General features: G+C 53.5%; 2 long non-coding RNA genes across 2 annotated transcripts; one reads left to right on the top strand and one right to left on the bottom strand.

Annotated features, from left to right (window-relative positions):
- Positions 1 to 11,369: 11,369 nt before the first annotated feature.
- Positions 11,370 to 21,275, bottom strand: LOC135416515 (uncharacterized). Its single transcript, XR_010431612.1, has 3 exons — positions 20,903 to 21,275; positions 11,988 to 17,688; positions 11,370 to 11,890 (listed from the first exon to the last, which is right to left on the bottom strand). It is a non-coding gene; the product is annotated as an uncharacterized LOC135416515 (long non-coding RNA).
- Positions 17,675 to 22,680, top strand: LOC135416516 (uncharacterized). Its single transcript, XR_010431613.1, has 2 exons — positions 17,675 to 18,738; positions 22,486 to 22,680. It is a non-coding gene; the product is annotated as an uncharacterized LOC135416516 (long non-coding RNA).
- The last annotated feature ends 1,655 nt before the right edge of the window (positions 22,681 to 24,335 follow it).

The following is a 24,335-nucleotide window of genomic DNA, read 5'->3' as shown; positions in this document are numbered from 1 at the left end:
CTCACCCCACACTCAGGGGCTTGTCTGCAACCAGAGCTCAGGGTTTGCTCCCAGGCTGTTTAATCCCAGGTGTAAAAGCCATCCTGGGCTTCATCCCCTGGGGCTTTTCAGCCCCTCCCTGCACCCTTTTGTAGCTGAGGGCAGTGACAAGGCTCTGATGTCACCTTCAGCTTTGTGCAGTGACCTGATGTTTTCTGCCTTTCTTTCCCATTCCTTTCCTGCCTTTTTTAAGATACTGCTTTGGCTTTTGTGATTTCTGCTGAGCACAGAGCCTGTCTGTTCACAGAGCCCTCTTACAGCACACAATACCTTCCAGGGGAGCCTGTCAGCTCTTTGTGGAGGGGAGCATTTTGCCAGACTCGTGTGTGTAAGCCATGAAAAGGCCTCTCCCCTGTGCCCCTGCAAACCGGATTAAAACACACCACCAGCACAAAAAGATTCTCGAGAGGACATCCCCAGGTGCAGCTAAAACTCGGAGTGCTTGAGGGCTGTGATCTATCCCTCAGCTGGCCACCTTTTCCAAGGAAAATAAGAGCTCCCCCCCGGAGGGAGGTGCAGGCAGCTGTGCCTCTGCTGGGAGCAGCTGCTCTGCAGGTGATGCTGCTTTGGAAGGAGGGAAAAGACACGAGGGTGATACCAGGATGGAGATGAGTGGGATAGAAAAGCTTTAAAGTGTGTTTTCAGCGCCGAGGTTCTGGCATGTGACAGGGGGAATGGGCTTCCCTGTGCCCTGGTGGAAGGAGAGGTGCTCAGGGCTTTCTGCCAGGGGAGGTTTAGGTGGGATATTAGGAAAGATTTCTTCCCCCAAAGGGTGTCCAGCCCTGGCACAGCTGCCCAGGGCAGTGGTGGAGTCCCCATCCCCGGAGGGATTTAAAAACTGTGTGGATGTGGCACTTGGGGACAGGGGGCAGTGGTGGCCTTGGCAGTGCTGGGTTAACAGTTTAACTTGGGGGTCATTTCCAACCTAAATTTTTCCATGGTCCTGTGGCCCTGCTCCCAGGCCCCCCCTGGCCATGACCCCCAGTGGGGTCTGGGTGCAGCATGTCCTCAGCCTGTGCTCTTTGGCCCAGGAATGAGAGGACTGAGCCCAGGCAGCAGCTCCTGGAGGCTCCTGCAGCAGCACGAGGTGTTCAGAGGAGTGTGTGTTCCTGTTCCTGTTCTCCCAGTCTGTTTGCTGACATTTAGGAGACGGTGCCATATGTTGTTTTTCACGGGGTAATGATGTGAGGCATGGCAATGATGAGGCTCTGGCATCCTGCCCAAAGGTAGAGCAGGATAAACTTCTTCTGCCTCCTGACAGTCTCTGCAAACTCCCTGGCTGGGCTGACACGGAGCTCTGTGCTCAGGAGCAGCTCTGGCTCCCGAGGAATGGGGCTGCCATGGGATGTGCTGCTCAGGGGAGGTGTCTCCTGGAGCCAAGACATGGCTTTGATCCCTGGATAGGCCACCCATTAAAGAGCTGACTCAGTGACCCTTGTGGGTCCCTTCCAGCTCAGAATATCTGTGATTCTGTGACGTAATTTTATCCTGTAATTGAAGAAGACAAAGCTGGAGGGGGGGGTGTTCCCCTGTGGAGTGAGGGCATCCCATTGGGTGCTGGCCTGTGTTCCTGCATTCAATCCCACAATCACTAAGGCTGGAAAAGACCTCCAGGGTCATTAAGTCCAACCTTGAACCAATCCCACCATGCCCACTGAACTGTGTCCCCAGGTGCCACCTCTACTCATTTTTCAGGCACTTCCAGGGATGGTGATTGCTGGGCAGCCCATGCCAGGGCTTGACAACCTCAATGGCTGGAGCTGTGCCAGGGAGGGTCAGGTTGGATCTCAGGACAAGGCTCTTCCCCCAGAGGGTGGTTGGCACTGCCCAGGCTCCCCAGACCAGTGGGCACGGCCCCAAGGCTGCCAGAGCTCCAGGAGGGTTTGGATGATCCTCTGGGGCACAGGGGGGGATTGTTGGGGTGTCCTGGGCAGGGCCAGGGGTTGGACTGGATGGTCCCTGTGGGTCCCTCCCAGCTCAGGACATTCCCTGACTCTGTGAACCCTTTCCAGTGAAGAAACTTTCCCTGGTATCCAACCTGAGAGGAGCTGAGGGGGGTCCCTCCCACGCTGGGCACTGGGGCAGAGCTGACCCCACTCCTCCCCCTGTGTGCTGTTCTATCTATCTCTGTATATCATGGGAGAATTATCATGGCAGAACTCTTGTAACAACTTCTAAAAGACCCCTCAGAATGTGCTGGAGAAGTGAGGAGCCACTAATAAAGAGTGGTTTAAATCTCCCCAGGATTGTTTATGGCAGCCTCTCGTGAATTTGCACGGGAACAATAACTCTGCTGGGGAAATCAATTATGCCAAGCAGTTTGTTACAGCACTTTTCAGTGTATTAATTTTAATTTCAATGGAGAAAAAGACACGGTGGGTGCATCTATCACTTCTGAACGAGGGGCTGTGCAGTGGCCTCTAGGGTCCCCTCCAGCTCTGCAGTCACTGCTCTCTGGGAAGGGGAAGGAGAAATTCTGGGGAATCTCCAGCTGTGGGAAGTTGTTATAAATTGGAGTGAAGCAATGAATGCCATTAACAGCCCGGGTTTATTCTCTGTGCTAAGGATGCAGCAGCCACTTGGCTTCAGCTGAACAAACTAATGCAGATAATGATGGTGGTGGACACACAAATATTCCAGCACTGGGGCAAGAGGGCTCCTGGTCTGGTGCTGCTTCATTGGTGGGGACAGGTTTGCAAACCCCAGCCCTTGGTCAGCTGGGATGCACCATCGAGCCTGGGCTTCAGGGTCAGAGCACTTGAACTTCTTAAAGAGAAGTCACTTCAAGTGTTAAGTTTGTTTCTTAACCACGGCTCCTCCCTCTGGAATGGGATAACTGCTGTGCTGGTGTCTCAGGATGCATTTGGGACATTAAAAAATAAATAAAATCACATCTCTACCCGTTTGTTACTTTGAGACCCTCTGTATCCCCCCTCCAATCACAGGATCAGTGTCCAGGACAAGTAGGATAAAAGCATTTGATTGGGCTGCTGCAATTTTAAAAGCTAGTATAGACCTTAAACCATTCCCTCTCTCTCTCAGGTTCTTCCTTACCTAGAGAAAGATATTATCCTTCTATTAGAATTTTTTATATGAAAACAAGGATTCTTTTGTGCTCCTTTTTTATCAGTGTGGACATCACTTCCCAATCTTTTCTTCCCCTTCTTTATCCCACGCATTTCTGTTAGGACTGAACTGGAAGAATGGGAGAAAATCAAAGTTGAAATTTTATCTTGTTGTTCAAGCCTGCTGTTTCATTATGTGGAAAAGGAAGAGCAAATGGTGACGTTAATCTGAAAACCAGGAAAATGAAAACTAATTTGAAATACATTTATTAGCTTGTTCTATCTCGTTCCAACTCTGTGCAATTCCCCCCTCCTGTGTCTGTGCACTAAAGCCCCGTGGGCAGGAGCTGCCCCAGAGTGGGACTGGCTAAGATGGGAAACCTTTTGTCACTGATTTCATCTGGGTTCTGTTTCTCACTGAGCAGGAGCTGTGATGAGCACAGGGGGTGACAGTGGAGACCCCTGAGCAGCTGAAGTGAAGCCCTGGGAATGCTGCCTCCTGTGAGGCTGGAATACCCTCTGCAATACCCTCTGCAGCCTCTACTCAATTCCCAGGATCCCTGAGGCTGGAAAAGCCCTCCCAGCCCATGGATCCCCCTGTGCCCGATGCCCCCCTTGTCCCCCAGCCCAGAGCACTGAGTGCCACGGCCAGGCCTTCCTGGGACACCTCCAGGGCTGGGCACTCCAAACCTCCCTGGGCAGCCCCTGCCAGTGCTTAATTCCTCCCTTAAAGTTTGGTGTGATGAGAAACCCCAAGCAAAAGGAAATGTGACTTTTGTTTCTGTGTGGAAAGGTCAGAGTGAGGTGGCCTTTGGGAAGGGTCAGGGCAGGCCCAGGAGCTGCCCCAGGGACTCGGTGCCAGAGCCAGGCAGCTCTGCCAGGCTGGGACCAGCAGCAGTGACTGTGACCCTTTGCTTCCCCCAGCACCACACTCCAGAGGCTGGGCCCTGATGGGAGATAACAGTGGCTTTAAACTGCTAGAGGGTAGGTTAGATGGGATATTGGGAAGAAATCTTTCCCTGGGAGGGTGGGGAGGCCCTGGCCCAGGTTGCCCAGAGAAGCTGTGGCTGCCCCTGGATCCCTGGGAGTGTCCAAGGCCAGGTTGGAGCAACCTGGGCTGGTGGAAGGGGCCACCCCCATGGCAGGGGGTGGCACTGGGTGGGCTTTGAGGTCCCTCCCAACCCAAACCAGCCTGGGATTATATGAACCTGACTGAGATAAAGGACTTTGTCCCCTTCAACCAGCTCCATCCCAGAGCTGTGGAGGCACAGCAGGCTGGGAAAAGAGGAAGGGAGCTGGGTCAGACCCTGCAGCAGGACATGGCCTGTCCCAAACCAGCTTCCAGCCCCTGTCACACTGCCTGGGACTGCAGAGACTGGCATGTCCCTGTGAGCTGAGCTGATGCCAGGAGAGCCCCAGACCCGAGGCACCAGGAGAGGCAGCGATGCCCTGCAGGGGAGGCTGGCAGCACAGAGCCACAGCAACCCAGGGCTGCAGGAAGGGCTGGCAGTGCAGAGCCACAGCACCCCAGGGCTGCAGGGGAGGCTGGCGGTGCAGAGCCACAGCAGCCCAGGGCTGCAGGAAGGGCTGGAACCACAGAGCCACAGCAGCCCAGGGCTGCAGGAAGGGCTGGCAGTGCAGAGCCACAGCACCCCAGGGCTGCAGGGGAGGGCTGGCAGTGCAGAGCCACAGCAGCCCAGCTCAGCTCTGCCCAGGGGAGGGGCAGCTCAGCCAGCCCAGCCAGGGGAGTAAAAGCCCTCCCTTCCAGCTCCCAGCCCTTTCCAAGGTGCCCTGCCGTGGGCTGGGTCATCTGCTCCTCTGGGGTCTCTGATCTGACACCCCCACAGTTTCAGCCCAGCCAGCTGAGTGTGGCTTTGGTTTCACTCCTGCCCTCCAGGGCAGAGCAGAGTGGGCTGTGGATGGAGCCACAGGCACTCCTGGGACATCCTAATAGATGCTGCAGGCACGGTGCCAGGGCAGCATGAAATGAGAGTCCTCAGTTCTTTGGGTGTTCAACTGACCAGGAAAGGTCAATTGGAGATAAGAGGTGGCTAATAATGCATAGCTCTCATCTGGTACTTATAATTTCATAGATAGAGCTCAAATTGCTTTGCAAAGTTGACCAAGCATTATTCCTTAACCTCTCCATGTGCTGGAGAGCCCATTTTCCTCCTGTAGGTTACTGGAGATGATTTGAGCACAGTGATTAAGGGAGCTGTGTCATGAAAAAAGCACTGCAGTATTGCTGGTGCTTGGAGAATCAGACAGGAGCTTGTATTGGAAGAGGTAAAGGAATGAAATCATTATTGTTCCATTAGAGACATCGGAAAACAGAGCTTTGGATACATGTGAAGGTCCAAAGCCAGACACAGTGCAGCAGTTAAGAGCTCAGAGTGTGACCCTGCTGCACCCAGGTGCTGCTGCAAACACCAGGACAAGCAGTACCACGAGGAAAACAGAGGAAAGTGGAGCCAAAGTAGCTCTCCTGGGCTTTTCCAAGCACAAAGACACAAAGTCAGCAGGCTTTGGGACACTTGGGTCTTGGTAACTCGCTCTGAGCATCCCCCAGTATCAGAAATCCCAGTCCAGGCCCCTGTCCCAAACCAGGAGCCCAGCACGGTGACACAGCTCTACCAGCTGGGACTGTGAGCCAGGAAGGGCCTTTGCCCTTGGATCTGCTGCTTGGACACGGGGGACAGGAGGTCAAATGGGAGCAGGAGCAGTGGGGACCACAAAGGAATATTCCTGTCATCAGTGTGCTGGGCGAGGAGGGGGTGGTGGAGAGGAGCAGGGAGGGTTCCAGGGGCTGGAGAAGATGCACCTCGAGCTCCTGAGGGCAGGGAAGGAAGGAGGAGAACAGAGGTCACTGAAGGCCCAGATCTTGGCTTGCATTTCCATACCCATCCCTCAATCAAACAACCCCCACATGCACCACAGTTCCTGGGGACAGGCAGAGCTGTCCTCCTGTGCCTCTCCCCGTCCCTCACTTCACTCGGGGAGGGCACAGCCCAACCTTGTCCTGCCCTCCCCCTCAGCACCCCCCTCCTGCCAGGGGCTGGGATGGCACCACAACATGTCCCTGGCATGTGGTCACCTGGCATGTCACACCTGGGAACACACGTCAGCCAGAGCCAGGACCATGGAGCAAGGTGGGATCCAGCCAGAGCCAGGACCATGGAGCAAGGTGGGATCCAGCCAGAGCCAGGACCATGGCAGCAGGGTGGGATCCAGCCAGAGCCAGGACCATGGCAGTGGGGTAGGATCCAGCCAGAGCCAGGACCATGGCAGCAGGGTGGGATCCAACCAGAGCCAGGACCATGGCAGCAGGGTGGGATCCACTCACACCAGGACCAGTGGCAGGTCAGTGCTCCCACCACCACCAGACCAACCTGCCAGGGCTCCAGTGGTGCTGGTGCCCATGGCCAGCATGGTTTGGGGCCCTTGCAGTGCCAGACTGACCCGTCCAGCACTGCCTCCTTCACCTCCCATCCTGCATTTGGTCAAACTCCAGCAAATCAGACACTTCCCAAGCCACAAAGCAGCTGTGCTGCTGAAAGAGTCCCCAGGGATCCAGCTGCAGCACCTGACACCCCCACAGCCCGGGAGAACATCCCCCTCACCTGTCTTGCTCCAGAGACACCCTCAGGGACCAATGAGCCAGACAGGCAGAGAGATGTGGGGGGACCTCCCACCCTCCTGCACTCCCTGCTCTGGCTGCACCCCCAGCACTGCTGAAAACTGCTCTGCTTTGGCTGGGAAGGGTTGAAGTCCCTTAAAGCTCATCTTGTTCCATGGGCAGGGACACCTTCCACTGTCCCAGGTTGCTCCAACCTGGCCTTGGACACTTCCAGGGATCCAGGGGCAGCCACAGCTTCTCTGGGCAACCTGGGCCAGGGCCTCCCCACCCTCCCAGCCAGGAATTCCTTCCCAATATCCCACCTAAATCTCCCTTTTTCCAGTATGAGGCCACTCCCTGTGTCCTGTCCCTCCATGCCTTGTCCCCAATCCCTCTCCAGCTCTCCTGGAGCCCCTTTAGGCCCTGGAAGACCCATGACAGAGGCACCTTCGGAACAGGTACCTGATAAAAGTAGACCCTGGTAAAAGAAGAGCTGCCAAACACCCAGAGCCTCAGCAGAAAGAACCAGGAGCTGCAAAAGGAAATTGTTTTAAGGCAACACGGGGAAAACTCTGTCTGAGCACGACTGGGTGCCAGGAGCAATTGCAGCCCCTTTGTAAGCACTCCTGTTAACACAGAGCCAGCTCAGCTTTACAGACGTGCAGTCTGTTCACCTGACACACTGAATGGGAGAATAATTTGTCAGGGAAATTAGATTTTCAGATGCAGCAATGCAGACAGCCATTAGAATATGCTTAAATGCAAAACAATCACTATGAAGATTTAAACAAAGCTGACACTGCTGAGCAAAATACATTTTATACAGGCCTTTATTACACTCTGAGTAGCCTGCAATTGCTTCCTTTCCCAGCCAGTTGTACAAACAACAGGCTGGGTTTTTTCCCCTTGAAAAATGTCCCTGAGGTGTAATTTGTGGAGCTGCCCTTCCTCAGGTGAATCAAAGCACTGGGTTAAACCAGAAAGTACAGAAATTCGAGTTCTCAGGGTATCAAAAACATGCCAATATGTGAACAAAATCATTCCCCCAGCACTGCTTGTTCCTGCTCCCAAGTTCTGTGCTGAAGGGTCCTCCAGAAACGTCAATCTGCAGCTTTCCCCTAAAATAATCTCCTCTTGAGCTCTGAGCACAATAAGCTCCTTTACAGGGCATTAAGGCTGGAGGCAGAAGCTCTTACCAGGAGGCAGTGCCAGCATCAGGCTGCAGGAGCTGAGGCAGACTGTGGCTGTTGTGGAGGGCAGGGCAGAGCTGGGTGGTCCCAGGGCTGTGGGACCCCTGTCCTGAGGGAGGGCAGGGGACAATCCTGGGCTCACCACGTGGGCAGGGCCAGGCTTGGCAGGGGAAAACCAGGCACAAGTGATGGATCCTCCAAAAATTAAAATTGGGTGACTCCAAGCCATGAAATTCAGCACAGGGGGTTTGATTGCCAGAGGAATGAGTTTCTGGAGCAGGTTCCCAGCAGGGAGAGGCAGCAAAGCCCCAGGGGAGGCTGTGGGGGCACAGACACAGCACAGGGGAGCTGGGTCCATTGCCACAGAATCCTGGAATGGGTTGGGATGGAAGGACTTTAAAGCCCATCCAGTGCCACCCCTGCCATGGGCAGGGACACCTTCCACCAGCCCAGGTTGCTCCAACCTGGCCTTGGACACTCCCAGGGATCCAGGGGCAGCCACAGTTTCTCTGGGCAACCTGGGCCAGGGCCTCCCCACCCTCCCAGCCAAGAATTCCTTCCCAAAATCCCATCTCTCCCTGCCCTCTGGCAGTGGGAAGCCACTCCCTCTCATCCTGTTCTTCCATCCCTTGTCCAAAGTCCTTCTCCAGCTTCCAAATCCAGTCCCAGGGTTGCAGGAGATGCAGTTTTACCTTGTGAACCACCAGCCCTCCTGCTAATTAATTCCAAATGCACATGAACCCCCCAGGCCCCACTGTGGGTGAGCTGTGCTGCCTCACACCTCCCCAGGAGGGAGTCCCTGGGCCATTCCTGGGCTGTATCCAGGCCCTGCTCTCCTCCAGCAGGGAAGCTGCAGCTCCTTTGCCATCAGCATCAGGTGGTGCTGCAGCAGCTCTGCATGGCACTGCCATGGAACCCGAGCTGGCAGCATGAGGACAAACCCCAACCACATCAGCTGCTGGAGAGGCTCCTGCATCCCTTGTCTTCTGCCAGCCTCCTTTATTCTGAATAATCCTCACAGGGCCACAGAGCCAGTCATACAACAGGAATATATTCATAAATCATCAATTCATCAGCTGATGGGGGAAAAAAATAAATCCATCTATTTGTGAACATTATTCAGAGCAGCCTGAGCAGAGTCTGGGGCCATCACTGCTGTGGAGTGGCTGTCCCTGCTGTCCCAGGCTCCCCAGCCCCTTGGAGAGGAGCCCTCTCAGGTACCAGGGGCTGCAAACAAGCAAAGCCAAACCAACCCCTTGGTTTGTGCTGCCCGAGGTGCAGCCTGGCCATGCCCAGCCTGGCCACTTTAGTTTGCTGTTTGGTTTTGGTTAAAGGGCTGGAGCACCTCTGCTGTGAGGTGAGGAAAGGCTGGGAGAGCTGGGGGGGTTCACCTGGAGAAGAGAAGGCTCCAGGGAGAGCTGAGAGCCCCTTGCAGGGCCTAAAGGGGCACGAGCCACCTGCCCCTTGCTTCATTCCCACTGTACAGCTCCGGGAGTTGGAGTAATCTCTGTGGAAAACCTCCTCCCACTGCTCTTACCACATCCAGAGCAGTTGGAGCAGATGCCTTCTGAAGTGGAATTCTCCAAAAGCAGCTGCTCACACTGAGACATCACTTTGGGAGCAATCTGCCATCAGCCAGACACTCACAGAGCCCTCTCCTCTCCTTGGGTGTTGAGGAAGGAAGGGATTTGGAGGAATCCTTCCTTCTCCACAGTCACATATTTGTTTTGCTTTCTCCCAAGATGAGGAAGAGCTGCTCTCCCAAACACGGCTGCCAAAAGCTCATTACAGTAATTACATACTCCTGACACAGAGCAGGGCTGCTGCTCCCAAGAAAGCCCAATATCATACATTTTGCAGCAGTAATCTGTTAAGAGGTTTATTTCTCCTCCCAGATAATGGTTTCCAAAGCTGTGCATGGGGTTGGGCAGCCATGGTAATTCCAGAGCCATCCCAAACCTGCAGCCTCCACCCCATCCCAGCTCCAGCAATGCCCACTGGGAAGGGGCTCCCTGGGATTGGGGATGTGTCCCAGGGGAGCTCCCAGCACCCAGCACAGGCAGCAGGGACATTCTCCACTTTAATATCCCCCTTCCCTCCCAGCACAAGGAGATGTTCCCTTTCCTTCCCCTGTCACAGACCCTGGGGGTTGTGTGAGACCCCCTGACCCACCCATGGCACCTGCAGGGGGGAACAGCCAAATTCCTCAGGGAATTACAAAATCTGCTGCAGGGCTGCCCCCAGCCCTGGGGCCACCAGTGTCAGAGGATGTGGAGCTGCTGGAGAGAGTCCAGAGGAGGCCACAGAGATGTTCCAAGGGCTGGAGCCCCTCTGACATGGAGCCAGGCTGGGAGAGCTGGGGGGGTTCCCCTGGGGAAGAGAAGGCTCCAGGGAGAGCTGAGAGCCCCTGGCAGGGCCTAAAGGGGCTCCAGGAGAGCTGGAGAGGGACTGGGGACAAGGGATGGAGGGACAGGACACAGGGAATGGCTTCCCACTGCCAGAGGGCAGGGATGGGTGGGATATTGGGAAGGAATTCCTGGCTGGGAGGGTGGGGAGGCCCTGGCACAGGCTGCCCAGAGAAGCTGTGGCTGCCCCTGGATCCCTGGAAGTGTCCAAGGCCAGGTTGGACGGGGCTTGGAGCAACCTGGGCTGGTGGAAGGTGTCCCTGCCCATGGTAGGAGGTGGCAGTGGATGGGCTTGCAAAGCTCTTCCAACCCAAACCATTCCATGGTTCTGTGATGGAGAACATCCATGGGACTGATTCCCATCACTGTGACCTTGGGGTGACATTCAGCCTCAGTGGGCAGCAGGGCAGCCCTAAAAGCTGGGGGGAAGAGATATGGACAGTTTTAGTCCCCCAGCACATCTCTGTCCCCTCAGCCCTCCCCACAACACCCAGAGCTCCCACAGGCACCCCAGAGCTTTTATCACCAGAGCAGCCTTCACCTTCCCCACTCCTTTGAAAGCAGAACGATGATTCCCTTAACTGAGAGGTCCCTAGTTGGGAGGGGGAGCAGCAGGACCCCAGTGCCACCCCCCAGTCCATCCCTGTGGGCTGTGCATCCAGGATAGGGCTGGGGGAAGTGCCAAGGCTGGCCAGGACCTCAGTTACCTGAATATTTCTAAGCAAAACCATTTCTGAAGGCAGAAACTACAGTGCCCAGCAGCCCTGGGGCTCTGCAGAAAGACACAGGATCCGTGCTGAGTTTTCCACTCTTTTCCTTCCCTGTCATGTCTCTGGATAACCCACAGATGTAAGAGCCACAGAAGGTGACTTCAAAGCACAGCACAACTCCCACCACAGCCCGGGTTGCCAATGTCCCTGAGACATCAGGAGATGAGAAAGTTTCCCTCCCCAGCTCAGCCAGCCCCCGTGGCAATCAACCCTTTAGAAGGGGATAAGAGTTTTTAACTGGCAAACCAATTTACTGTGTTTTAATAACCACGAGTTGCCAGTGATTGGGAACCTGCTGCTGCCAGGAAGGAGAGCAGCAGTCACAGCACTCAGATAAGCCTTTAATAAATGGCTCGGTGCAATTAAAAAGACTCTAATCAATATCACAGTAATTTCATTGACAGCAGGTGGTCGCTGCAGTTTTGCTCCGTGGCAGAGGGGGTGCACCCGTGCAGCACAAACACCTCAGCACAACAGGGGCTGGGTTTGGTCCCAGTCTGGCTCAGCCCACAGCAGGGTAAGGACAGCCCGAAGCAGCGAGAGCAGAGTAAGTGCAGCCCGTTCTCAAGGGTGGAGCATTTTGGTAGATTTTTGATAGATAGAATAAAAACTGAAGCCAACAGTGGCATCATCTCTGTCTGTGCTGCCCTGAGCCTGTGCCCGGCGCTGCCTCGGCCGCTCTCAGCTCTCCTGCTGCACTGGCATCGCTCCTCTCCACGGGAAATCCCTCCTGTCCCGCTGGGCTGGTGGGATGCAGCCCCTCAGCAGCAGCTCTGTGTCCCTGCTGAGCAGCAGCTCTGTGCCCCTGGTGAGCAGGAGCTCTGTGTCCAGCAGCTCTGTGTCCCTGGTGACAGCAGCTCTGTGCCCCTGGTGAGCAGCAGCAGCTCTGTGTCCCTGGTGACAGCAGCTCTGTGTCCCTGGTGAGCAGCAGCTCTGTGCCCCTGGTGAGCAGGAGCTCTGTGCCCCTGGTGAGCAGCAGCAGCTCTGTGCCCCTGGTGAGCAGCAGCAGCTCTGTGCCCCTGGTGAGCAGCAGCAGCTCTGTGTCCCTGGTGAGCAGCAGCAGCTCTGTGTCCCTGGTGAGCAGCAGCTCTGTGCCCCTGGTGACAGCAGCTCTGTGCCCCTGGTGAGGAGGCAGCCCCAGCTCCAGGAGCAGGAGCCAATCCCACTGGAGCCGTGGCCAGCAGGGAGGGCACTGCTGTGGCCCCAGGCTCTCCAGGCATCCTCAGGAGTGCCCCTGCCCTGGGTCCATGGATGCCCATCCCTCCCACCTCATGGGCACAGAGCTCACCAGAACTGCTGCCCCTTCACTCCCAGCTTTGGGTCCTTCACACAAACGTCTTCCACCAGCAGAGGAGGAGCTGGGAAGAGGCAGGACATGGGGAGTGTTTCACTGGCTGAACCCACACCTTTCTGGAGAGGACACCTCCTGTCAGGGTCCCCCTGACCCAGAGCGAATTTCAGGCTGGTTTTGGGGCAGCCACAGAGTCAGGTCCATGTGGTGTCAAACCCACCTGAGGACAAGCACAGCTGGTCAGGGAGCAGCATTTCCAAGCTTGTCGGTGTCTTCCTTCTCCTTCTCACATCAGGAGAAAGTGGTTTGAGTACAAGCAAAGCCAGTCTGGGAAGCACCTGAGCATCAAAGTTCCCCGTGTCACAGAGGGGAGTAAACACTCAACACTCCTTCGATCCCGCGTTCAGAGGGAAGGGGCTCCTCGTTCACATCCACAGCCACTCCAAACGCTGGAAGAGAGGAGGGAACACCGAGAAAATGCTACCACCAAGTGGAGGGAAGCGTGCAGGTGAAGCCACGGCCGCCGGGGAAGGTAGAGCAGCACAAACGCCTCCTGTAAATCCCCACAAGTGCTCCCAGTGATTTCCTGGGGAAGAGAAGCACCACATTATATTTTCTGCTTATCTTCAGTTCCGAGGAAATAGGTTTTGATGCCTCTGACCTGCAGATATTCCTACATTCAGCAGCACCATCCTGAGCCCCAGGATTGCGCTCAGAAGCTGGATGGATTCACGGAGCAGTCGGATGGAGCAGCATTTGTCTGCCCCAAGGTACCTCCTCAGTCACTTTGCCAGATGTCAACTTGCTGCTTCAGTGTTCTGGCTCCCCTGCCTGGACATTTCCAGTGCAAGGAGCATTAAGTATTATCTGGCAAGGAGAGAACAGGCCTTCCCAGTGCAGAAACAGCCCGTGGCAGCAGAAATGCAGCACAGAGGACACAGCCCCGGGGTCCTGCTGTAGATTCCTAACTCAAACTCAGAAGATTAATTTGTTTTTCAAAGCTCACCTATAATTTGAGCATTCAGGTGTTTAATAACAGACTCTTTCAAATATTTTTTTATTTCCTATAAAAAAATCCCAGGATGGGTCAGGCTGGAAGGGCCCACAGTGTCCATCTGATCCCACCTCCCTGCTCCAGCAGGGCCATCCCAGAGCACAGGGATTGTGTCCAGAGGGCTCTGGAATATCCCCAGGGAGGAGACTCCCCCCCTCTCTGGCCAATCTGCTCAGGGCTGGGTCACTGCCCAGCCAAGAAGTTCTTCCTCCTGTGCAGGTGGCACTTGCTGGGCATCAGTTCCTGCCCGTTCCTGCTGTGCCATTGCTGGGCCCCCCTGAGCAGAGCCTGGGCCATCCTCTGCCCCTCCCTGCAGGCCCTGCCAGCCCTTGGGGAGGTCCCCTCTGGGTGTCCCCTCTGGAGGCTGAGCAGCCCCAGCTCCCTCAGCCTAAATCAGGGAGCACCATCAGCAGGGCGTGACCTAGAAATGACATTATTGCTCTTCAAGTAAGAGCTTACAGGAACCTTGTGGGTGACCAAAACAGCTCTGCTCAGATTGATTTTTTTAACTTGTGACTTTTCTTTCACCCCAAGCATCTCCTGGAGCCTAAGAACCAGCAGTTGTGTTGGCTGCACCTCTCCAGCCCCACCTCACCCGGGGTGGGGTGTCCTGCCAGCCCTCCAGCTGAGCAGGAGCAGGGGACAGGGCAGAGAGCCCCAAGGGGTTTAATAAATGGGCTGAGGGGTTCATCACTGAACTGCCACTGTGAAAGGACAGCAATCCAGAGCCCAGAGGAGGCTGCAGGGTGGCCATTGCAATGCAGAGCTTTCACAGGCCCCATTTAGCACGCTGGCAACCAAATGTGCTGCTGAGATTTCCAACACGCTCCTTTTCGGCACCACTGATGATTGCACCAGAGAAACGCCTTTAGGCAGCTTTCCAACCTGTTTGAGTAGATGTCACTCTAGGAAAGAGAGGCTGGGAAGGCTGAGGTGCAGCCAAAGCCCCAGGTCTGAGAGCAGGAGCCATCAGAGAGGAACGGCCCTGGCGGTGGCCAGGCTGGGAGGGCCCAAAGCAGACGATGGTCATCAGCAAGGTGCTGGAGTTGGGAGGGCAAAAGGACGGAGATGGGGCAGTAGCCGAGGGGGCTGCTTGTATCCAAACCACAAAACACTCCCTGGGAGCTGCAGGACCCCCCTCGGCGGGGCAGGAGGAGGGTGGGAGGGGGGCCGGGCTCCCCACGGGGCTCCTCCTGCAGCTCCTTCCCTGGAAAAGTCTCCGGATTTCTCTCCCCCTAAATAATTCTGACAAAATGTCTGTCGCCATGGCAACAAGGGAAAACAAATTGATTCGAGAGGTGTCTGATATTCGTAATGCATAGAAATTATTGTTGCCACGGCAACGGGGTTTAGAAAGGGATCGGGGTATTTAGGAAACAATTAGCAGGGAAGCTCCTTGGGCTGCAGGTGGGTCTCAGGTGGCTCCAAGCACCGACAGCCCTGCAGGGGCTCCTCACCTGCCCAGCCTCAGGTACCCGGGCACTGAGCTCCAGGAGCTTCGAGCTCAGTGGCCTTCCCAGAACGGGTGAGTCAGGAATTTGTCATGGACTTCAGGGGAAAACACCAAAGGAGGCGGATGGGAGCGACAGGATGGCCAGGGCGAAGTGACAGGACAGCTGGTGGCAGCTCTGCCACCCACCCACCATCCCCTGGGCTGTCACCACCCACGGACACGTCCCAGCTCTCCCAACCTGGGCTTGAGCAAAACCTGCTTTGTTCTTCAGCCTGAGCAGCAGAACAGCCCGGCTGGAGGGGGCCCAGGGGAAGATGTGACAGGCACATCCAGCCATCCCTGCCCTGGGGACACGGGGCACAAGCACAGAAGAGCCAGAGGGGGCATGGTGCAGCACCTCCACCCCTTGGAAGAGCAGCTGGACTCGCAGAATCGTGGAATGGTTTGGGCTGGGAGGGACCTCAAAGCCCATCCAGTGCCACCCCTGCCATGGGCAGGGACACCTTCCACCAGCCCAGGTTGCTCCAAGCCCCGTCCAACCTGGCCTTGGACACTTCCAGCTTCTCTGGGCAGCCTGGACTCCAGTCTGAACCTTTCCCAGCAGGAGCAAAGCCCCGTCCTGCACCACTCACCAGCCAAACACAAACCTTGTGTCTCCAGATACAAGACCTTCATCTTCCCCAGGAGTTTGTCTGTCAGAAACCACCTGTCAGTGGAAGCTTTACGTGCTGTTGCAAGAGGTGTCACTGCAGAAGTCCCTGGAGATCATTTCCCAGTAGTACAGGTGTGTAAATGGGCTCTGTAGGTGGATGAAAACTGAAGACACTGAGGGCTTGGAGCCTCTTTGGAAGCTTTCCATCACCCTTCTGTCTGCACTCCCCTGGCACCAACCACGGTGGGCTCACCAGGAATCCTTCCATCGTTGCCCAGGGCTGTCCAGGCTCCAAGCTTGGGCTGACATGGAATGTGCATCCAGTTCCCTGGCTTGGACATCCCGCTCGTCCTTCAGCACTGCTGGGAGCTGCTGCCAAGGGGGTTCAGCCCAGGGGGGTCTTTGGTCAGACCTGGTACAAACCAGGCTCTCAAGGTGTGAGGGGGACCCCCAACAAACCCCCCTGGATTTGAGTCCCAGATCCAGCACAGCAACACCCAGGAAACAAAATCCCTTCCCAGAGTCTCTCTGCCATCGAGCAGTTGGTTTGGGGGAGGTGCATCCACAAGGATCTGCTCTGCAGTTCTCCTTTCATTCCACCCATGTCTTGTATTTCCTCCCTCCAAGGCAGGTCAGCTGGCAAATAACATCTTTTCCACATTATTCCTACAACAGCCTGATGAAAACTTCACCTGCTGAAAGCAGGGCCTTTTGCACAAGCCAAGCCCAGCAGAGTGAGGAGTGCTGGTCCTGCTCTCCCAGGCAGCAGCCAGGAGAGCACTCAGCAGAATCCAGCACAGTAAATGCCTCTAAATGCAGCCCTGAGCACTGCCCTGGGAAGCACTTCAGGGCTTCAGGAATCTGCTAATTGGAGGGGATCCACACTGTTTAGTCAGTGCTGCTGACACCCAGTGCCAGGACACTGTCCCCACCTGATGTGCAGGTACTGATTTTGTAAAAATGTTCCATTTTCTGACCCTCCAGGTTTTCAGCCAACCCTATTCATTCCCTGTTTCACAGGTGTAATTACAAGGAGCAGAACTTCCTCCTGGATCCCAGGGTGGGCTCCTCCAACCTGGAGAGCACTGCAGAAGACCCAAGGGAAGGGCTGGAGCTGTGCCAGGGAGGGTCAGGTTGGATCTCAGGACAAGGTTCTTCCCCCAGAGGGTGGTTGGCACTGCCCAGGCTGCCCAGGGCAGTGGGCACGGCCCCAAGGCTGCCAGAGCTCCAGGAGGGTTTGGATGATCCTCTGGGGCACAGGGGGGGATTGTTGGGGTGTCCCGGGCAGGGCCAGGGGTTGGACTGGATGGTCCTTGTGGGTCCCTTCCATGATCCCCCACGGGCTCTTTCCCAGGCAGACCTGGAGGTCCTGCCCCAGCACTGGGAGTGTGCCAGGGTACCTTTGCTCTGCTTCAGCAGAGCCATGCTGGTCTGTATGACACGGGTGGAAACAAGGATTAACCCCAGGTCTCCAACCTGAGACCAACACCTGAGTCAGAAAAAAAGACCTTTTTGCTAAATCAGCAAGAGGGACTTTGATCATTGACTGGAATCAATGGTTTTAGAGGCCTTTTCCAACCTAAAGGGTTCTTTGATAGAAACCAGAGATCACATCCCTCCTGTTTTATGGAACTGCTCAGGGAAAGACCTGGCCCAGAGGAAATTTCCATGGATGTACAGACCATCAGGCTCACACACCTATAGCAGGTTAAATTACAAAGAGAGAACCTTTTCAGATTATTGTCTCAGCCTTGTCATCTGAATACAGGGCACCCAACGCCACACAGAAAAACTGAGAGCAATTTGGTGGGAGAACGTGATATAAAATAAAATTAAATCAACATGACAGAGATGTAAGTCCCCAATAAGGCCTTTTTATGCACCAGTGAGCAAACAGGGCCCTCCTTCACAGAACTGAGGTGCCTGCATTTATAATCTCCTCTGTTATCTTTTAGTAAGAAATTTAGCAGAAAGCTTCAGGCTTGGAGAAGCACAGAAAACATCCAGGTTTGCATTCACAGGAACAACAGAGAAGCTGAAAATCCCACCTTAATTTCCAATTCCTCATATCCCTAAAACTCCAAGTTCTGTTCCTCTTGGGCAGACCTTCCACAACCACACGATTTTTTCATTTGAAAGTTACATTTCTTTCTCTGCATAAGAAAAATAAAACATTTTACCATTCGAGGGTTGCAGCAATAAATGACCCAAAGAAACCCTCTGGGAATATTTAAATGGAAAACAGCCACTCAATCAGGCACAAACATTTCAGTCCCACCATCAGATTGTGGGCACACATGGATATAATCAAACCTATCAGAGCAACCAGTTTGTACCGAGCAGCCCAGTGACTCTTGCTGAATATCCATGATCGGGAAAATGTCTTTTTCCCAGGAATTTCCCAGTTGTTAGATGGGTATTTAAAAGGTGTGCTCTGCTCCCTGGCTCACGGGAAGCTGTGTGCTGCCTGCTGCAATGACTGGACAAACTGGTAAACTCCTCTGACAGCAGTGGTTGTGCCTATGCATTTAGAAACCCATTTTCTCAGGTTTTTCACCCAGTTGTGTCATTTGTTTTCTGAGTGAAACCCACTGTTGCACGCAAAGCCTGTTCTGAAGCAGCTGGGGGTGAATTTGAATATCAGAGGGAGCAGATAAGGAACTCTGGCACCCACAAAAGTTGGCAAATGCAGAGTGATCACAGATCATATTATCCAGAAAGATGGATTTAAATATTCTAAGCAGTTACAGCTTGGCATTCACTTCACAGAAATTAATAACAGTTTCTGCTCACTGACAGATGTAAGGACAGTGTCTTTTTATCCAGCTGGTTCAGTGAAACAGCAGATGACTTCATGTACAGAGAGGCTCACCCAAACCATCAGGGATCCAGGAATTCCACGAGCTGTTGTGTCAGAGACAAATGTGTGTCTGTGTAGAAGGAACTGAGGGATTCAGGGAATTCCAGAGCCCAGAGCCTGGGCAGATGTCTCAGGAGCTGGGGGTACAGGATCCCAATTCCCCTCCCTAAACAACCAGGAGGCAAGAAACCCCCCCGGTTCAGTGTGACTGCATCAGCTCCAGGCTGTGAAACTAAAGGTTAAGGTTCCATTTGTGCCTGGGGCACTGCAGCAGGAAGGGATTCCCCTTCCAAACATCCACCCTCGGGGTGCTGGGCACCCTCTCCACTGAAAAACATTGGAGGTGAGTCAGAGATGAACAAAGGAAAAGAAAAATGCTTTGGTGGGCAGGAGCAGCCCCTGCAGCCCCCAGGACAACACCAGTGCCATGGGCTGGGGAGTGGGGGGCAAAAACCTGGCACTGAACCCAGAACACGAGATCACAGAGTCATGGACTCACCTCCTTCCAGAGGGAGAGCAGGGATGGTCAGCCTGGAGAAGAGAAGCTTTGGGGGGACCTACTTGCACCTTCCAGTGCCTGAGGGAGCTGACAACAAACATGGAGAGAGACTGTGGACAAGGGGTGGAGGGACAGGACACAGGGAATGGCTTCCCACTGCCAGAGGGCAGGGAGAGATGGGAGATTGGGAAGGAATTCCTGGCTGGGAGGGTGGGGAGGCCCTGGCCCAGGTTGGGCAGAGAAGCTGTGGCTGCCCCTGGATCCCTGGAAGTGTCCAAGGCCAGGTTGGAGCAACCTGGGCTGGTGGAAGGTGTCCCTGCCCATGGCAGGGGTGACACTGGAGGGGCTTTGACGTCCCTCCCAACCCAAACCATTCCATGATTCTGTGATACTGATGGATCCCCCAAATTCCACATTTCCCAGCTCTAAGGCAGGAAAGTGGGACAACCCCCCCAAGGACACCAAACTCAGCCTCTCCCCCTTCCCACAGGCCTGGGCATCAAACCCCTGCCAGGGGCATTCCTGGGTATGGATGTGCCTTCCCCAGGGAACAGAGTGTCCCTGTGCACCCTCAGAGGAGAGAAACGTGTCTCCTTCAGTTGAGAGGGAGTCTCTTGAAAGAGAGACAGGGTTTGAAGCCCAAATGCTTTGAGGAATTCATTAAAGGAGAGAAGGAGCAGGAAAACCCAAAAACAGACAGAAAGAGGAGCGGAAGCATCTCAGAGGGTTTCAAAGCAACTCAAGGCTCGGGAAGGGATTCAAGGTGCAGGTGAGAGCTCCCCCTGAGCTGCACACAGAGGAACTGGGGAAGGGAGACCTGAGGGAGAAAAGGTGGGAGGTGGGAGCTCCCTCGGGAGTGCTGGGGGGTTAAAGGGTCTCATCCTTGCACAGGAGCTTTGTGCGGGGTCACCGTGCCCTGCACACCCCAAAGCACAGCCCAGGGCACCCCGGGGCACTGGCTGTGCCACAGCAGGCTCTGCTCTGGGCAGGAAGGTGCTGGATCCACCACTCTGAGCTGGGAACATCCCCTGCCCTGGGCTGATGCCCAGTTGTGGTTTATCAGACAACAGAACTTCCAACCTGAATGAGTGACCCTGCACAGGTTACAGGTCCTTTCACTGAATTTACCTGAATTTCCCAATTTTACCCTTGATTTCTTGTGGGCCATGAAAGCTTATTCTGTTGGCTCAAGTTTCTGTCATGAATTATGTAATTATTCCTTAATAATATTTTCCTTTTGTCTTTCTGGTTATATTCCTCGTTACCTCCTCAGCCTGGTGGCTGAAATGCTGAACCTTTCTATCAGCTCCTGGCAATTCCATGACAGAACAGCCCAAAATTCCACATAAAATACCCTAAAGGACCCTGGTGACCAGGGCTCATTCCAGGGGCTACACAGGACACCCAGCAGGTCCCAGACACAGGGAGGGGGGAGGCTCAGTTCCCTGAAAGGTCTTGGGGGTTTTGTTTTCACCCTTAATTAGAGCAAAACACAAAAAATGCAAATTCCTCGAAGAGTAATGTTCAGAAAAAAGGTCAGTTTGGGGCTGGGGAGAGCCAGATTGGAACGTATTGTTTCTGTGAAATGGGTCTGTTACAGCACAGCACACAACATTCTGTTGTGGAAAGCACACTCTGAAGGTGTCAAAAGAGAGAACTGATCCTGACTCAGCTTTCAGACTGAGTAATGGTTTTCTTTCCAAATGAAGTCTGCGTGGTTCTGCAGGTTTCTGGGGTTTGTTGGGTTCGTCTTTTTTAGAAATGCAGAGTCAAATTTAGGATCATTCTGCTGCTTCTTCCAGGAGAACTGTCAGCCATCAGATTTTCCCACAAACAGCTGGAGACACAATGATTCTTCTGTTTTTTTGTGGCTCACAGCTGGCTGAGCATCCAGAAATTATTTCCAAAAATTCACGAAATTATGGTGACCAAACCCGAGGAGCAAAGTTTCCTTGTGATGCCACTGAAATTGAGGAAATATTTAGTTTTAAATTTGAAAACCTCTTACCAGTTCGTTCCACTGATGATCCTTTGATGTGCAGAGCAGCAGGATGAGCCCTTGGTACAAGTGCTGCTTGGGAGGAAGCTCTGAATTGCTCTTTTATATCTCAAATAATTTCCATTCTGCATTCATTTAAAACCATATGTGGTCACATATCCGTGGAGGATCCTTAATTCCATTCATCCACTTTTCAGCTCTCCCCTATCAAGTAGAAATCACTCTCAGCAGGTTGTCAGGGAGTTTACAAGTGTAAGAAAGGAATGATGGGTGTTGTTGCAGCTGTCACTGCCCTGACTGATGCACAGGAACCTGCAACATTCCACCCCAAGGTGTGCAAGGCCAGCCCTGAGCACACCCTTTCACTGCCTCACCCTGTCACATCTCACACAAAACCACTTGTAAAACACTTGTTGTGCAGCAAACTGCAATCCTCACGTGCTTTGCACAGCACTGCTCCCTCCACCCTTCCTCACAGCTGCAGGAACCTGTCAGACATTCATTTCATTTAAAAAAAAAAAAAAAGAACCACAAGGTTTTATTACTCCTTTTTTATTTTCTCCTGTAAATAATAACGACATGCCAGGAGCACAGTGATTTAACATTAGAAACAGCTACGAAATGGAGCTGAAAAACAGTTCAAGTAGAACCTTTAATTCAGCGTTTTCCTTCTCTACCTACTTTGTAAAAACTGTGGGGGTTTAGGTTTGTAGTTTTTTTAAAAGAGAAGGGTGTACAGATACATAAAGGCTTTGGCAGCTTCTCAAGGTGCGTTGTCTGCACCACAACTCCCTTAGGGCCACCAGGAAACATTCAGGGAATCATGGAATGGTTTGGGATGGAAGGGACCTCAAAGCCCACCCAGTGCCACCCCTGCCATGGGCAGGGACACCTTCCACCAGCCCAGGCTGCTCCAACCTGGTCTTGGACACTCCCAGGGATCCAGGGGCAGCCACAGCTTCTCTGGGCAACCTGGGCCAGGGCCTCCCCACCCTCCCAGTAAATCAGAATTTCTCTCAGAGAATCTTCTACGATGCAAAACTGGTTCATGGGAAAAGTGAATTCCCACCCATCCCAAAAGCACAGGCGAGAAAACCCTTTGATTAAAAAACCCCCTCAACATTTCAAGCATTTCCACGTGCAGCAGAATCACACTTTTGAAATGTTGGTCACATCCCTGGAGGTTGTTATTGGGCTGCAGTGTTCAAAGAGGTGCCAAGGACTGATAACACACCACTGCTCAGGCTGCAAACTCACCCATTTTTCTCCTGCCACTCTGTGGTGGCCTCGGGGCAAGGGGTGAAAAAGGAGGAGAAACTCCCTCCTTCTGCCACAAAGTGCCCACTGGACCCTCCCACGAGGACTTGGATGCCAGACCTGCTCTTACCTCGCCAGGGTTTGCCCATTTTAGGTTGAAGGAGGCAATTCCTGGTTCAGCCATCTGGTGTCTGTGAGTGTTTTGGGCGAGCCCAGGCTGTGGCACCGGGGAGCCAGCGGGTGTTTTGTGTGTGGAACGGGCTGTGAAGCCCCTGCTGCACAAAGGAGATGTGCTCCTGGCTCATCTATTTTGATATTTTTTTTTCAATTTTCAGTTCAGAAAAGGCTTTGGAAAAAAAGGACTCCTAGTGAAGGAAAACACCCACGGGCATGCAAATGGGAGCTGAGCTACAGCTGCCACTGGAGCTCCTGCACAGCCAGCCCAGCTCTCATTTATTACAGAGCTGGGGGATAAAGACTCTGACAGAGAAGGCACTGCAGATACAGATTTAAAACTCACTTGCTAAATACATGCTTAGCTGTAGTGAAAATGTGATTTAGTCCTGCTAGGGCAGTTATGGGCCTGAACCAGCACTGACTCCTGATTAGAAAAGCACTGCAGGACTTTATTATGGTGAGTTGTATTCCTGACCTGAAGAGTCTGGGATTGTTCTGTTTGCTGAAAAATTGAGGACATGAAATGTATCTCTGAAAACTCCTTAAACAAACCAGATTTCAACTGTTTGCCTTCAATTCCACAGAGGAAAACAGGAAAAAAAAAGAAAAAGAAAAAAAAGAGAAATGAAGGAAAAAAAGGAGGGGAGGAAAGCTGCAAAGAAAAAAAAAAAAGAAGAGGAAAAAAAAAGAGAAAAAAAAAAAGAGGGGAAAAAAAGAGGAAAAAAGATAAAAAAAGAGGAGGAAGGGACATAAAGGCAGTCCAGAGCTGTGAGCCTGGACAGCACACTGGTACACTCTGGAGGCTTTTGGGAAGAAGGGCTGGCTGTGACTGGAATGGGAAGCACAGACCAGCCTGCAGCCTCCTCCCTGCCCTCCCCACGTCCAGAGAGCTCCCAAAAATCAGCATTTCCAAACCACCCCCTTTGCAAATCAGGCTTTTCCTTTGGGATTTAGCACTGTGAATATTTACTTTGCGAGTCCCAGTCCCCTGGCTGCTCTGGCAGGTTTTCCTCTCCCTTGGGAATTTCCCCTGTGATCGAGGCAGCCAAATCCAATCCTGTGCATTCAGAGGGAGCAGGAGACTGGGAGAGGCACAGCCAGGCAATTTGCATTACCTTTGGCTTATATAAGAGACTGACAGCCCAAACTGGGCCAGGGCTGCATCCACAAGCTCAGGGGTGTTCCCAGGAGGAAAATTCCCCAGGGAGGAGCAGGATCCACCTCACTGCATCACCCATGTGGTGCTGCTGGAGGCACCACCCTGTGCTGCCCCACACTCCTCACAGCACCTCAGCACGTGGAGAGCAAGAGCAGCCCCAAACTGGGCACAGAATGAGCAAATATTGAACCTGGTGTAAAATGGTTTCCATTAAATAAAACCCCAGTGTCCAATGTACAAACCCAGCCCTGCAGGTCAGACAGGACAGATCACACACTCCCACACTGGTTTGGGTGGAAGGGACCTTAAAGCTCATCCAGTGCCACCCCCTGCCATGGGCAGGGACACCTTCCACCAGCCCAGGTTGCTCCAACCTGGCCTTGGACACTTCCAGGGATCCAGGGGCAGCCACAGCTTCTCTGGGCGACCTGAGATCCCCAGAACAGTTTGGAAATCAGCTGAAAGCACCAAGAAAGTTTCACATACCAATCAAATTACTGGAAAGATGTGTTTCACCAGAGACACCAAGGGCAGCCAATGGGAAATGCTACACCTTTGGGAAGCAGCAGAAACGGGTCCAAAGGGACTCACTGCCATCCAAAACACGTGGGGAATTATCTCTCCTAACGTAGGAGCACTTGCATATCTGTCCACAATTGTGGAGCCTGAAATATAGCAGCAATCTATAGCCATAAGGTGAGATTTCCATCTTTATATGACATGAAAAATGTGCCAGACACAGGTTTGCCCATAAACAAAATTGCTTTTTTTTCAGGTCTCCCTTTAATGTGAAATATCAATCTTTTGGTGGCTTTTATTACCCAGAATTTAGCTTTTGTTTTTGACAGA

The sequence above is a fragment of the Pseudopipra pipra genome, chromosome 6 (genome assembly GCF_036250125.1).
Source record: "Pseudopipra pipra isolate bDixPip1 chromosome 6, bDixPip1.hap1, whole genome shotgun sequence".
In the NCBI taxonomy this organism is placed as follows: domain Eukaryota; kingdom Metazoa; phylum Chordata; class Aves; order Passeriformes; family Pipridae; genus Pseudopipra; species Pseudopipra pipra.
Note: the sequence above shows the minus strand (reverse complement) of the source record. Positions and strands in the feature narration are given on the sequence as shown.